Below are 13,577 nucleotides of genomic sequence, written 5' to 3' on the forward strand. Positions count from 1 at the left end.
ATAGCTGTTGTTTAACATCCTCCTGTGATACTAGTGGAATGGAAAGAGTGTTGTCATCACCATATGAAGAGACTATATCATCTGTTTCCCCCCAAATACAGAACAGAAATATTAATTAAACATTTTTATTTTTTCTGCGTTAATACTAGAAATTCTATCATTTCCACCTACTAATGGACCAATAACATTAAGATTCTTTTTTATCCTAATATATTTTTAAACACTACCTCTTATTGACCTAACAGCTGTTGGCCATATAGATTTTCCCCTTGTGTCCCTTTGCTTCCCTTATCAATTTTCTATAAGTTCTTTGAAGTAGGAAACAATATTTTATTTCTCTGTAAAGATTCATTAATATGGATAATGGTGCCATATAACTAAATCACAATAAATAATCAGATGGTGGAAGCTAGGTTACTGATTTACATCTGGAAAAATCTGGAGTATTCATTTACGTTTCCCATAGTTTTTCACAATATTATTTCTTCGGTAGGCTCTTGTTGCTTTCCAGTCAGGCTGTGTCTTGTCTTTGCCAATTGCTACCATCTGTCCTGATGACATTGTGATGAAGAGTGTGTATGTTGCTGAGCTTCCTAATAATGTCACAGTGTCATTTTGTGTTGCCTCTGTCATTCTGCTGCTGTTCTGCTAACTTGTCTTGTTTCATCGTTACCCTGTCACAGTTCTTATACTCTGAGCATTCTGAGCAATGCCCTTTGGATTTAGATTCCTCTCTTCTCTCCACCATTACTAATACCTCATCTGTTTTCCACAGCTGCTTTCTGTGTTCTCTCTTCATCCCAGTTGTATCCTACCTAGTAGAAAGTGCTGTTTGCAGGACAGATTTTTTTTTTTAATTTCCTGTTGGCATTCAGTAACACCCAATGAAGTGTCTGTGTTTATCCTGCAGTCATCAATAATCTTTTGTAGGGTTTCTGCTCACTAAGTAATAAATTCAACTTCCCTGGTTAAAAGTGTTTTGAATCTTTCACGTGACAATATGGAGCCAATCCCACAGGGAATGGTTGCCTCTTTCCAGACTGCTCCCTCCATGTGCTGTACTCCCTGTTGGGTTTATCTAACTATGTCATCTTTACCAAGGATACTTGAGGCAGGCTGTTGCCTCCTTCTTAGTTGCATGCAGGTTGCCAGGGAGCCTGGGGGACTCATCATCTGATTTTCATAGTGCTTGGCTTCTATCTAAATATATCTGAGAATCACAGTGAAGTATATGATGAAAAGATCCTGATTTCCTTTGTCATGATTTCTTAAGGTGTTGCCCACAACCAGTATAATAGAATGTTCCCTAACTGGTCACCGTATTAACATTCAGCTAACGTATTAATCATTATTGAATTAAAAAGGTGCGTTTGAAGCAATCAATTTTGCAAAGAGATTTTGTAGGTTATTTTTCTTAAATTCATTTTAGCAACTATGAAAGCTGAAGGATAAAAAGCCCAGGAGACTGAAGTCCACAGAAACGGTACAGCAAGAGCAGAAATGGTTCATGCTTCTCCTCTCTGTCTCTCCAAAATGCTTCAACTCTGACCTGGGTGGACCACTGCTAGGAGTGGGAGAATAATTTATTTTACAGGCCCATTTAATCTTTAACCTCTCCTAAAACTGAGAAAAAGGGTTCCAATTAATTAGTGCCAACTACGGCAGTGGTTTGGAGATGTGGACTGACCTCTAGGAATTGGACAGACATCACGATTGGTTTCAAATAGGTCACTGAACAGCTATAAAATGTTAATAATTTTCAGTTATTACTAAGTTGGGCCACGCTCAAACCTAAAACTAAAGACCAGAAATTGCAGCTGAACTGGTGAAGGGACAGGTTGAGGTCACAGAGGTGAATTCTGGATAAAGAACAGTGTCAAATAAAGGGGTAACATAAAAGTGAGTTCACTGAAAAACACGCTAAAGACCAACAACTCAATTAAAAAAAAAAGCAAGATGCTGAAAAGCAAAGGAAGGGGCCTTAATAGGCTTTAGTGGTACATTATGGAATGGCAAAAATCAATGGGTTACTGTAGTGGCTGCTATACAGGAAGAACAGATGAGATCTTAGAGGTGGGCAAGCTGCTTTCTCATAGTGGAGCGGCCTGTGCAATAGAACCTGTATGATACACATGCCAAGGCAATATGGTAATAGGCTTATACTACTGGCTTCCTGAGGAGGAAAAGGGTATTGAATGCAAAATGTTCAGAGAGATCAGAGGCAGCTCAGTTTAACAAAATAATTATAATGGAAGACTTTCAGCTAGCTATAAGCTGGTCAAATGGTGCAATAGGCTGAACTTCAGAGAAGCAATTTCTTGCTACTTCTTCTTTGGCCAGCTAGTCAAAAACACTATACTGAAAATTTCAGAGGAACAGCCGTGTTAGTCTGTATTCGCAAAAAGAAAAGGAGTACTTGTGGCACCTTAGAGACTAACCAATTTATTAGAGCATAAGCTTTCGTGAGCTACAGCTCACTTCCTCAGATGCATATCGTGGAAACTGCAGCAGGCTTTATATATACACAGAGAATATGAAACAATACCTATTCCCACCCCACTGTCCTGCTGGTAATAGCTTATCTAAAGTGATCATCAGGTGGGCCATTTCCAGCACAAATCCAGGTTTTCTCACCCTCCAATAGCCCAACTTGATTGTCATGCACATTGTGTAAAGAGTTGTCACTTTGGATGGGCTATCACCAGCAGGAGAGTGAATTTGTGTGGGGGGGTGGAGGGTGAGAAAACCTGGATTTGTGCTGGAAATGGCCCACCTGATGATCACTTTAGATAAGCTATTACCAGCAGGACAGTGGGGTGGGAATAGGTATTGTTTCATATTCTCTGTGTATATATAAAGCCTGCTGCAGTTTCCACGATATGCATCTGAGGAAGTGAGCTGTAGCTCACAAAAGCTTATGCTCTAATAAATTGGTTAGTCTCTAAGGTGCCACAAGTACTCCTTTTCTTTATACTGAAAATTAAAAATGTGGACTCTTTGTATGGATACTACTTAAATATATTATACCAAAATAACAGCAGCATTCATAACCCTGAACAAAAAGGGAGTAAGTACTAAAGGAAAGAAAATATGGCTAAATGGTAAGTAAATAGTCAAAAACATAAAAATAAATAAGAAAAAAACTTAAATATATCAGAAAAAGAAAACCTGGAGGAGAACTGATGAGTTCACTCAACTAACTAGACAACTGGTCTGATCTGATCTGATTGCTATTGTAATCCCTATGGCCTGAAGCCTATGAGAGAGGAGAGTTGACTTAGTGAGGCAGTACCTAATTTACTTATCAACTGTGTTCTTTGGTGTTGTCTGCTGGAGAGCAAAGGGAGTAAACTGAGTGAGGCAGAACCACATTTACATATTAACTGTGGATAATTTGGGGTCACTGGGGGGTATAATTTGGCTAAATTTTGTACTTTGCTATTTTGAAGACTGCCTTTTTGGGAACCACCTGGGGAAGGCCTGAACAGTGACTGGGCACAGGATCATCGGAAGAGAGATTGTGTGCTTCTGGTTTGCTTTTGGGGCATCACGCTGGGTGGTTGGGTTCCTTATATCATTGATTCTAAAAGAGCTAAGCCAAGAGTGGCAATTGCATTCTGTGAAGGGAGCAGAGCAGTAGATCCAGTCCCCAGATGAGAGCTATAGTCTACAGAAGAGCAGAGAAGCAGATGTGGTCCCAGCTGAGAGCCAAAGTCTATGGACAGAGCGGAGTCACAGTTCCAGAACACCAGAAGCATCTATGTGATAGCTACCAATCACAGCCAAAAGGAGAGAGCAAAGCAGCATTTTTGCCCACTGTGATCTTAAGAACCCCTCAATGCCAACTTGCAAAAGGTTCACTGTTCTGTCAACTCCTATCAGGACTGACAAACTCATGGCACCTAACATATTGCTGTCATAGTACTTATCCATAAAGAATGTTATACAAGGGTATCAGATGAAAGCTTGTGACACACTGGCCATTAATGTCATTGTGAAGTATGTATATTAACATTGTATGAAGAATTATTTACCCCTACTAACATCAGGCTTTAAAGTCTGTAACCAAAGGAAAAAAACAGGTTTCTTCCAGACTGGAGGGAAGGTCATCTGTCATGTAGATAAAGCACTGTGAGCCAAAAACAATTGGAGCTACATTTGCATATAAAGTCAACAGGAAAAACAGGTTGACAGAGGGATATGAACTCAGCATGGTTCCAGCACACTGGGGAACAAACAACAGAAAGGCATCGCAAAAAAGACTTGGGGGTGAGAAACTGCATTAGACAAGGCTTATAGCTTATTAAGTTGAGTTTTAGTCTCTAGAAGGCGTATTATAGGCGGACCTAAACAGGAATATTCCCTCCCATCCACCTGCCCCACAACACATATTACGAAAACAAATAGGGGGGCCCTCTTGAGCTGTTTAAGGCCCTAAGCAATTGTGTAGTCTGCTTATACTAGCACTGGTTCTGCTTTTGTTTTATTTGTAAGCATTTCCATTATTCATACTCAATAATCACTTGAATCTGTGAATCTCTGCTCTTTAATAAACTTATATTTGTTTTCACTATAAATAGATGACAGTGCTATACTGCTAAAAAGGACCTGAAACCTGAGCTGTAACCTTCCAGCTGTGTGTATACTGTATCTTTTGGAGGCAGCTTACCTGGTAGTGCCTGTGAGTGTCCAGTGACAGGCCATATGCTACAGGGGAACGCTCTTCAAATGGGGTTCTGAGATTGGGGTGCACTGTAACATTAATCTGTAAAGCAAAATAGGACTGGGAGAATCCTGAGGAGAGTGTTTGAGCAGTTGAAAGGCTGGTGGTGTACAAGGTTGACACCCAGCTACCACAAAATAGATTCCCTTATGCTGGAGGTGGGGCAGGGGGAGGGAACAAGGGACCCACTATCCTGGGTGCCTTAAGAAAGCATCACACCCCTAATAGTGCTGAGTGGGGATACAGATGTATTCAAGTTGACAGGGCCTGATGAAATACATCCAAGGAGCTGACTGAGCCATTAGTGATTATCTTCGAAAACTCATGGAAGATGGGAGAGATTCCAGAGGACTGGAAAAGGGCAAATATAGTGCCTATCTATTAAAAGTGCAATAAAGACTGCTCAGGGAATTACAGACCAGTCTGCATAATGTCAGTCCTTGGAAAGATAATGGAGTAAATAATCAAGCAATCCATTTGCAAACACCTAGATGATAATAAGGTGATAAGTAACAGAACGGATTTGTCAAGAACAACCTAATATCTTTCTTTGACAAGGTATCAAGCCTTGTGGATGGGGGGAAGCGGTAGCCGTGGTATATCTTGACTTTAGAAAGTCTTTTGATATGTCTTGCACGATCTCCTCATAAACAAACTAGGGAAATACAACACAGATGGAGCTACTATAATGTGGGTGCATAACTGGTTGGAAAACTGTTCCCAGAGAGTAGTTATCAGTGGTTCACAGTCAAGCTGGAAGTGCATATCAAATGGGGTCCCACAGGGATCGGTCCTGAATCCAGTTTTGTTCAATATCTTCATCAATAATTTAGATAATGAGATAGAGAGTATACTTATAAAGTTTGCAGACAACACCAAGGGGTTGCAAGTGCTTTGGAGGATAGGATTAAAATTCAAAATGATCTGGACAAACTGGAGAAATAGTGTGAAGTAAATAGGATGAAATTCAATAAGGACAAATGTAAAGTATGCCACTTAGGAAGGAACAATCAGTTGCGCACATACAAAATGGGAAATGACTGCCTAGGAAGGAGTACTGTGGAAAGGGTTCTGGGGGTCATAGTGGATCACAAGCTAAATATGAGTCAACAGTGTAACACTGTTGGAAAAAATACAAACACTTAGGATGTATTAGCAGGAGTATTGTAAGCAAGACACAAGAAGTAATTCTTCCATTTTACCCTGCACTGATAAGTCTTTAATTGGAATATTGTGTCCAGGTCTGGGAGTCACATTTCAGGAAAGATGTGGACAAATCGGAGAAAGTCCAGAGGAGAGCAACAAAAATGAGTAAACGTCTGGAAAACATGACCTGTGAGGAAAGACTGAAAAAATTGGGTTTGTTTAGTGTGGAGAAGAGAAGACTGAAGGTGGGGACATGATAACAGTTTTCAAGTACATAAAAGATTGTTACAAGGTGAAGGGAGAAAAATTGTTCTTGTTAACCTCTGAGGCTAGGAGAAGAAGCAACAGGTTTAAATTGCAGCAAGGGATGTTTAGGTTGGACATTAGGAAAAAATTCTTAACTGTCAAGATAGTTAAGCACGGGAATAAATTGGAAGGGAGATTTTGGAATCTCCATCACTGGATTTTTTTAAGAGCAGGTTAGATGAACACCTTTCATGGATGGTCTAGATAATACTTAGTCCTGCCTTGAGTGCAGGGGACTGGACTAGAAGACCTCTCAAGGTCCCTTCCAGTCCTACACATCTATGATTCTATGATATTTATATGTTCCCAGATTACTTGGTGGAGGCTGGAACTAGAGTTATTTAAGTTTTTAAAAAGCCACAGAAAGTGAGGACCCTGCCCTTTATGCTCCAATATCACAGGCAGAAGGGTTACACTATCTTAAATTATATTTATCAATAAGGGGCTCCTAAGCAAACTGAGAGGACCAGTCTGCAGATGTTGCTTTGTACTCTGTTGTGAGGTTTTCTCAATAGCAACCAAAGGCAATATCCACACAAGTCTTATTTTTGTCAGTCCTTGAAAATGAATGCATGTTTGAACTCTTGTGGTGATTTTACCAGACTGGAAATGGAAATGTGACTAAGACCTTCTACTTTTTTATCCGCTATCAGAGTTCATGTTGCCAGAATCACAACATTTGTCTGTCTTTCTGGTATTCCTGTTGTGTCTGATATCAGTTTAGGTGGATAAATAATTATCATGAAGTGTTTTTTAACATAGTCCCACATGTGTGAATTGTTAATTAACTCTAATAATTGCCTTTTCTAGACTGTTTCTATGAACCATGAAGTTCAGCTTCTACTCTTTATGAATCACATCTAAAGTGAAATTCTCAGAATTCACTAATTATAATGAACTATATTTATTACCGGTTGAAGTGCAGCTTTCTTGTTGCAGACAGACATGCATCTTGGTTAGAAAACCAGCCACAGAATTACTATATGCCTCATCTTATGGGAAATTATATTAAATCATTAGGGCTAGAGATCCCTTTTTGTTGGTGGCGATGGCAGTATTTGGCACAGCACTATGACAGAATGATTTTTGTTGATCAAACCATATTGTAAATGATATCAGTGTATTTCCACAAGAAAATAGCATTGGTCATTTAAAATTCAGGATTTTTTCATGGAGTTTAGCAGTATTTTAATTGTATTTTTGTTTCTGTTTTTAAATCTTGGTATGCCACAAAGAAGAAGTGGAAGAAGTGGAAGGTTGGACATATGACCAGGGAAGAGTATAAAAATATTGCTCGGGCATGTAGGAATGATATCAGGAGGGCCAAATCGCACCTGGAGCTGCAGCTAGCCAGAGATGTCAAGAGTAACAAGAAGGGTTTCTTCAGGTATGTTGGCAACAAGAAGAAAGCCAAGGAAAGTGTGGGCCCCTTACTGAATGAGGGAGGCAACCTAGTGACAGAGGATGTGGAAAAAGCTAATGTACTCAATGCTTTTTTTGCCTCTGTCTTCACTAACAAGGTCAGCTCCCAGACTGCTGCACTGGGCATCACAAAATGGGGAAGAGATGGCCAGCCCTCTGTGGAGAAAGAGGTGGTTAGGGACTATTTAGAAAAGCTGGACGTGCACAAGTCCATGGGGCCGGACGAGTTGCATCCGAGAGTGCTGAAGGAATTGGCGGCTGTGATTGCAGAGCCATTGGCCATTATCTTTGAAAACTCGTGGTGAATGGGGGAAGTCCCGGATGACTGGAAAAAGGCTAATGTAGTGCCAATCTTTAAAAAAGGGAAGAAGGAGGATCCTGGGAACTACAGGCCAGTCAGCCTCACCTCAGTCCCCGGAAAAATCATGGAGCAGGTCCTCAAAGAATCAATCCTGAAGCACTTGCATGAGAGGAAAGTGATCAGGAACAGCCAGCGTGGATTCACCAAGGGAAGGTCATGCCTGACTAATCTAGTCGCCTTTTATGATGAGATTACTGGTTCTGTGGATGAAGGGAAAGCAGTGGATGTATTGTTTCTTGACTTTAGCAAAGCTTTTGACACGGTCTCCCACAGTATTCTTGTCAGCAAGTTAAGGAAGTATGGGCTGGATGAATGCACTATAAGGTGGGTAGAAAGCTGGCTAGATTGTCGGGCTCAACGGGTAGTGATCAATGGCTCCATGTCTAGTTGGCAGCCGGTATCAAGTGGAGTGCCCCAGGGGTCGGTCCTGGGGCCGGTTTTGTTCAATATCTTCATAAATGATCTGGAGGATGGTGTAGATTGCACTCTCAGCAAATTTGCGGATGATACTAAACTGGGAGGAGTGGTAGATACGCTGGAGGGGAGGGATAGGATATAGAAGGACCTAGACAAATTGGAGGATTGGGCCAAAAGGAATCTGATGAGGTTCAATAAGGATAAGTGCAGGGTCCTGCACTTAGGACGGAAGAATCCCATGCACCGCTACAGACTAGGGGCCGAATGGCTAGGCAGCAGTTCTGCGGAAAAGGACCTAGGGGTGACAGTGGATGAGAAGCTGGGTATGAGTCAGCAGTGTGCCCTTGTTGCCAAGAAGGCCAATGGCATTTTGGGATGTATAAGTAGGGGCATAGCGAGCAGATTGAGGGACGTGATCGTTCCCCTCTATTCAACATTGGTGAGGCCTCATCTGGAGTACTGTGTCCAGTTTTGGGCCCCACACTACAAGCAGGATGTGGATAAATTGGAGAGAGTCCAGCGAAGGGCAACAAAAATGATTAGGGGTCTAGAACACATGACTTATGAGGAGAGGCTGAGGGAGCTGGGATTGTTTAGTCTGCAGAAGAGAAGAATGAGGGGGGATTTGATAGCTGCTTTCAACTACCTGAAAGGGGGTTCCAAAGAGGATGGCTCTAGACTGTTCTCAGTGGTAGCAGATGACAGAACGAGGAGTAATGGTCTCAAGTTGCAGTGGGGGAGGTTTAGATTGGATATTAGGAAAAACTTTTTCACTAAGAGGGTGGTGAAACACTGGAATGCGTTACCTAGGGAGGTGGTAGAATCTCCTTCCTTAGAGGTTTTTAAGGTCAGGCTTGACAAAGCCCTGGCTGGGATGATTTAACTGGGAATTGGTCCTGCTTCGAGCAGGGGGTTGGACTAGATGACCTTCTGGGGTCCCTTCCAACCCTGATATTCTATGATTCTATGATAAGAATATGCCACCTTTACTCTTGGCCCTGTAGCCTTCTCCTTCTCCAGTGATCTGAATTTATCAAAATGTTATGAAGGGACAAACTCTGCACCCGACGGTTTATAGGCATGGAATGCCCTAAAGGAGCAGAACTGATGCATATTCACCGCGCAGAGAGGTAAGCTTACAAAGATGCCATGCAGGGAGACCCTAAATCTTCTGGGTATCACAGAGCAGTGCTCTTGTTGCCTGATCTGTTGATTGTGTATTGATTACTTGAGAATTTCTAATGAAATCTCTGAGGTTTGGTAGGTTTTGGACTTAAGATCAGGCCCAGAATTGTTAGAATTACTATCAATTTGGGAACCCCCAACATGCAACACTTACACTTCGGAAAATTTTTTGAATATGCAATAGTTTTATTAGCATAATTAGTAACCACACAAACCCAAACAAGTAAGTAGCAGTAATACAGTATTAATTTTGTCTTCAGAGTTATGTTATATGTATATTTACATCATTCTTGGGAGACCTAGAAGTAATGGGACAGGTCATGGTTCATGAGGGTTTTGTCCTATCCCTGGCATGCCAAATGTTCCCAACGGTAGAGGTCTTGATGGTCATGGTTAACTCTGTTACAGAGTCTGGTGGCTGCCATGAACATTTATAAGAACGTTCAGCCTCCTTTGTCCATAGTTGTTTTTCTTATCCTCATAATGCTGGGGGCGGGGGTGTTCTTATTTTGCAGATTACTACATTCATTCTGTTAAACTTATTGACATATATGTCAATTGGTCGCTGTAGCAATTTTCCAGCTAAACATCTGCTGATATTCCTGTCCTAAAATACCAAACTGGCATCAATTGATTTCTTGTGGTTACCTGTCAGCATATTTATTTATTACAGCAATATGTTTTATGATATCTTGTGACTTAGTTAAGTGTGACTTAGTTATGATATCTGGTTAACTTACTTATGCTAAGGCTTGTGTAGGCCTCATATTTTTATGGTAAGTATGGTATGTGTGGGGGGAGAAACTTTGAGCTTTATTTCTCCCTCCTTTCACTTCTCTTCCATACTTTCTTCCCCATCCCCTCCCCCACAATCTCTCTCCTTTGCTCCCTTTCCCATCTTCATTCTGCTCCCACCTGGAATATCTCTCTGTGTGTGTGTGTGTTTATAACAGTAAAATTCTGGCCCCCAACTGCTTTTATTGTGGTTGGTTTGTTATTTGTGTTAGTGTAGTGCCTAGGAGTCCCAGTGATGGCCCAGGATCCCATTGTGCTAGGTGCTGTATAAGGACAGAACAAAAGGATAGTCCCCAGGGAGCTTACGATGTAAGTATAAGACAAGAGACAACAGATGGATACAGACAGATGGCAGGGAGTACAAGGAAACAATGAGACGGTTTTGGTCAGCATGATAGGCTGTTTCAGTATGATACGCTGTGGTCTCAGCACACCAGCAGCCTAGAGTTGCTTGGAACCACAAGCAGCTAGCGGTTGCTTTGAGGACATAAATGAGAAATGCCAATAGCTGCATATGGTCCTGAAGTGACAGCTGGGTCCTGATTATACTTGTTAAAGAAACTGAAGCAGAAATACAGGATAACTTATAAAAATTAAATGAACCCCATGGCAGACTGTTATAAAATGGTAGATACAGTACTGCTGAAAGGGCAGTGGCTAATGGAGTAGGAAGGAGGCAGTGGTAAGAAAGAATTCAGTCTGCAGGAAACCTGGAAGAATAGTGTCTGCAGTTATGTTAAGCACTTAGGGTGAAATCCTAAGACCAGTCAAATCAATGGCAAAGCTCCCATTAACTTCAATGGGGTGAGGATTTCCCTCATGGAATCTAGGGTCTCTCTGCTCACACTACTGTCTGTTAGCTCACATTGTGCAAAGTACATGCAGGATAAAAATTACACATCCTATCAGATTCAATCTTCATGCTTCAGGCAAATTCTCGAATGGCTCTTTCTGTCTGGCCTCTTTTTGGCCAAAGCTCAAGGCCTCATTCTTTGACATTTCAGCTGATAATGTTCGTCACTCCCTTCTTCCTTAATATCCTGTTCTCTCTTGGCCTTTGCAATTTCATAATTCCTAGTTCCCATTGTACCTCTCAAATATCAAATAATTACCATTACTGTCCGCTTCCTAGTGTGCCTCTTGCTGTGAGGGCTGCACCTAATGTCAGTGCAGCACCTGGTGCACCATATTTCCTCACATGCCAATGCATCTGTGCTACCAAATACTTTGTGAGAGCAGAGCTAAGACAGCCCATCCCGACCCCTGCTTCCCAATCCCTGCTTTTCTTCATGGTAAGAAAAGTAGTAGACATGGAGGGTGTTTCCTGCAGAGCCAGCACAGGAGCATAAGGAGGAACCATACATCCCTTTAGTCCCCCGCATAGGATGGGCCATAATGTGGCCCTAAATCATAAAAGTCCTGCAAAATTGATATCCTAACATATCTTTTATAAACTTACAACTTGGCAGTTATTTGTTTGCCTGATTCTGCAACCTTTGCTCACACTGAGTAGCTCTTACTCATGCACAGTCTCACTCATGCAGAATCCTCTGGGGATTCAAGGGAAAGTGCCATTCAATAAGATCACCCCTATGCAGGGGTCCCCTGCAAGGTCTTATTTAAATGGGATGGTTAGGTACTGACTTATTTCCAGCCCAGAAACACCCACTGCCAGACACAAGGCCTTTCTCCTGGCAGCTTTATTTTCCAAAACAGACAAAAAACAAAACCAATTCTTCAGTCCACCCTGGACTGCAGTTCCCAGGAAATTTTCCACTTTGCCCTTTTTAGTCTCTCCTGCTTTTTGGTCCTGCTTCAGGATTCTTCCTTGTTTTTTTAGCTGAGAACCACCCCCCAGGACTTTCTCCCTGGTGGTCCTTTTCCCCTAGCAAGTTCCCCCGAGTCCCCTCCCAGGGAACTCCCTGCTGCTTCTGCTCCTCACCCTTACTGAGGGCCCAGCTCCTTATAGGGAACACCTGCCTCCTCCTCAGGTGCACCTGATTAATGAAAAGGGCTGGCCTCAGCCCCTGGCCATCAAAAGGGCAGACCACCCTGTTACAGGGACGTATGTGGTGCTTAGACCAGGAATCAGTTCTCTGCACCAGGGTGAATATAAGGGTTGCAGAATAGTCCCTAAGTCTTTAGAGATAAGCCTAGTGTTTTTCAAGAGCTCAAATGGTGGGCTGATACTACAGCATATTAATCAATGATTTTCATTGCAGCAAATGAAAAGGGACAGTTTGCCCCCATCCTCCTCCCCCAAAGAAAAAGTCAGTTACTAAGCAGTTGTGGTAGATAAGTTTATTAATGTCAGAGCCACTTGTTCCAAGAGATCTCGGGAAATAATCTGGCATTGTTAGACAACTTTTCAGCTACTTTAACAGAACAGAGTAACAGCCGTGTTAGTCTGTATTCGCAAAAAGAAAAGGAGGACTTGTGGCACCTTAGAGACTAACCAATTTATTAGAGCATAAGCTTTCGTGAGCTACAGCTCACTTCCTCAGATGCATATCGTGGAAACTGCAGCAGGCTTTATATATACACAGAGAATATGAAACAATACCTCCTCCCACCCCAGCAGGACAGTGGGGTGGGAGGAGGTATTGTTTCATATTCTCTGTGTATATATGAAGCCTGCTGCAGTTTCCACGATATGCATCTGAGGAAGTGAGCTGTAGCTCACGAAAGCTTATGCTCTAATAAATTGGTTAGTCTCTAAGGTGCCACAAGTCCTCCTTTTCTTTTTAACAGAACAGTGTTTCTAGGTGTGCTCTACACCCTCCTGGCTTCAACATTTCTTTAATGTAACAGGAAATGTTCAGTCTGCAAAGTCCTACAAGAATAGAGGCCTTGCTGTGTTTTTCTGGAAGTTATACTTTATGTAATTGTGAGTTTTAAACTGAAAACCCTCATGGAGATTAACAGTATATACATCAGGAAACTGATATAGTGCATTAGCTAATGTTGCACACAAAACCTGACCAAAATGCAGGTTACAAAACCAGATATTGAAGACTGTGAGACTGCGAATGGATTATAGGCTATGTTGGGATATTTCTTGGGGTTACACATGTTTTTAATACTTGTCTGATCACTGGAGCCAGTTTATACACACACCATGGGAAAGATGCTGGCCTTAGTTGAAAAAATGTGTTTCTTTTAAAGTCAACAAAGAATAAAGTCTCTCTTTATCAGACTGTGCTTTGCTCATCTGACATTTAC

At 41.7% G+C, this 13,577-nt stretch overlaps 1 long non-coding RNA gene across 1 annotated transcript; it reads left to right on the forward strand.

Annotated features, from left to right (window-relative positions):
* The first annotated feature begins 4,595 nt into the window (after nucleotides 1–4,595).
* On the forward strand, nucleotides 4,596–7,577 carry LOC140908607 (uncharacterized). The gene is made up of 3 exons (XR_012157930.2): nucleotides 4,596–4,681; nucleotides 5,965–6,114; nucleotides 7,414–7,577. It is a non-coding gene; the product is annotated as an uncharacterized LOC140908607 (long non-coding RNA).
* The last annotated feature ends 6,000 nt before the right edge of the window (nucleotides 7,578–13,577 follow it).

Source organism: Lepidochelys kempii, chromosome 3 (assembly GCF_965140285.1).
Source record: "Lepidochelys kempii isolate rLepKem1 chromosome 3, rLepKem1.hap1, whole genome shotgun sequence".
NCBI classification, from domain to species: domain Eukaryota; kingdom Metazoa; phylum Chordata; order Testudines; family Cheloniidae; genus Lepidochelys; species Lepidochelys kempii.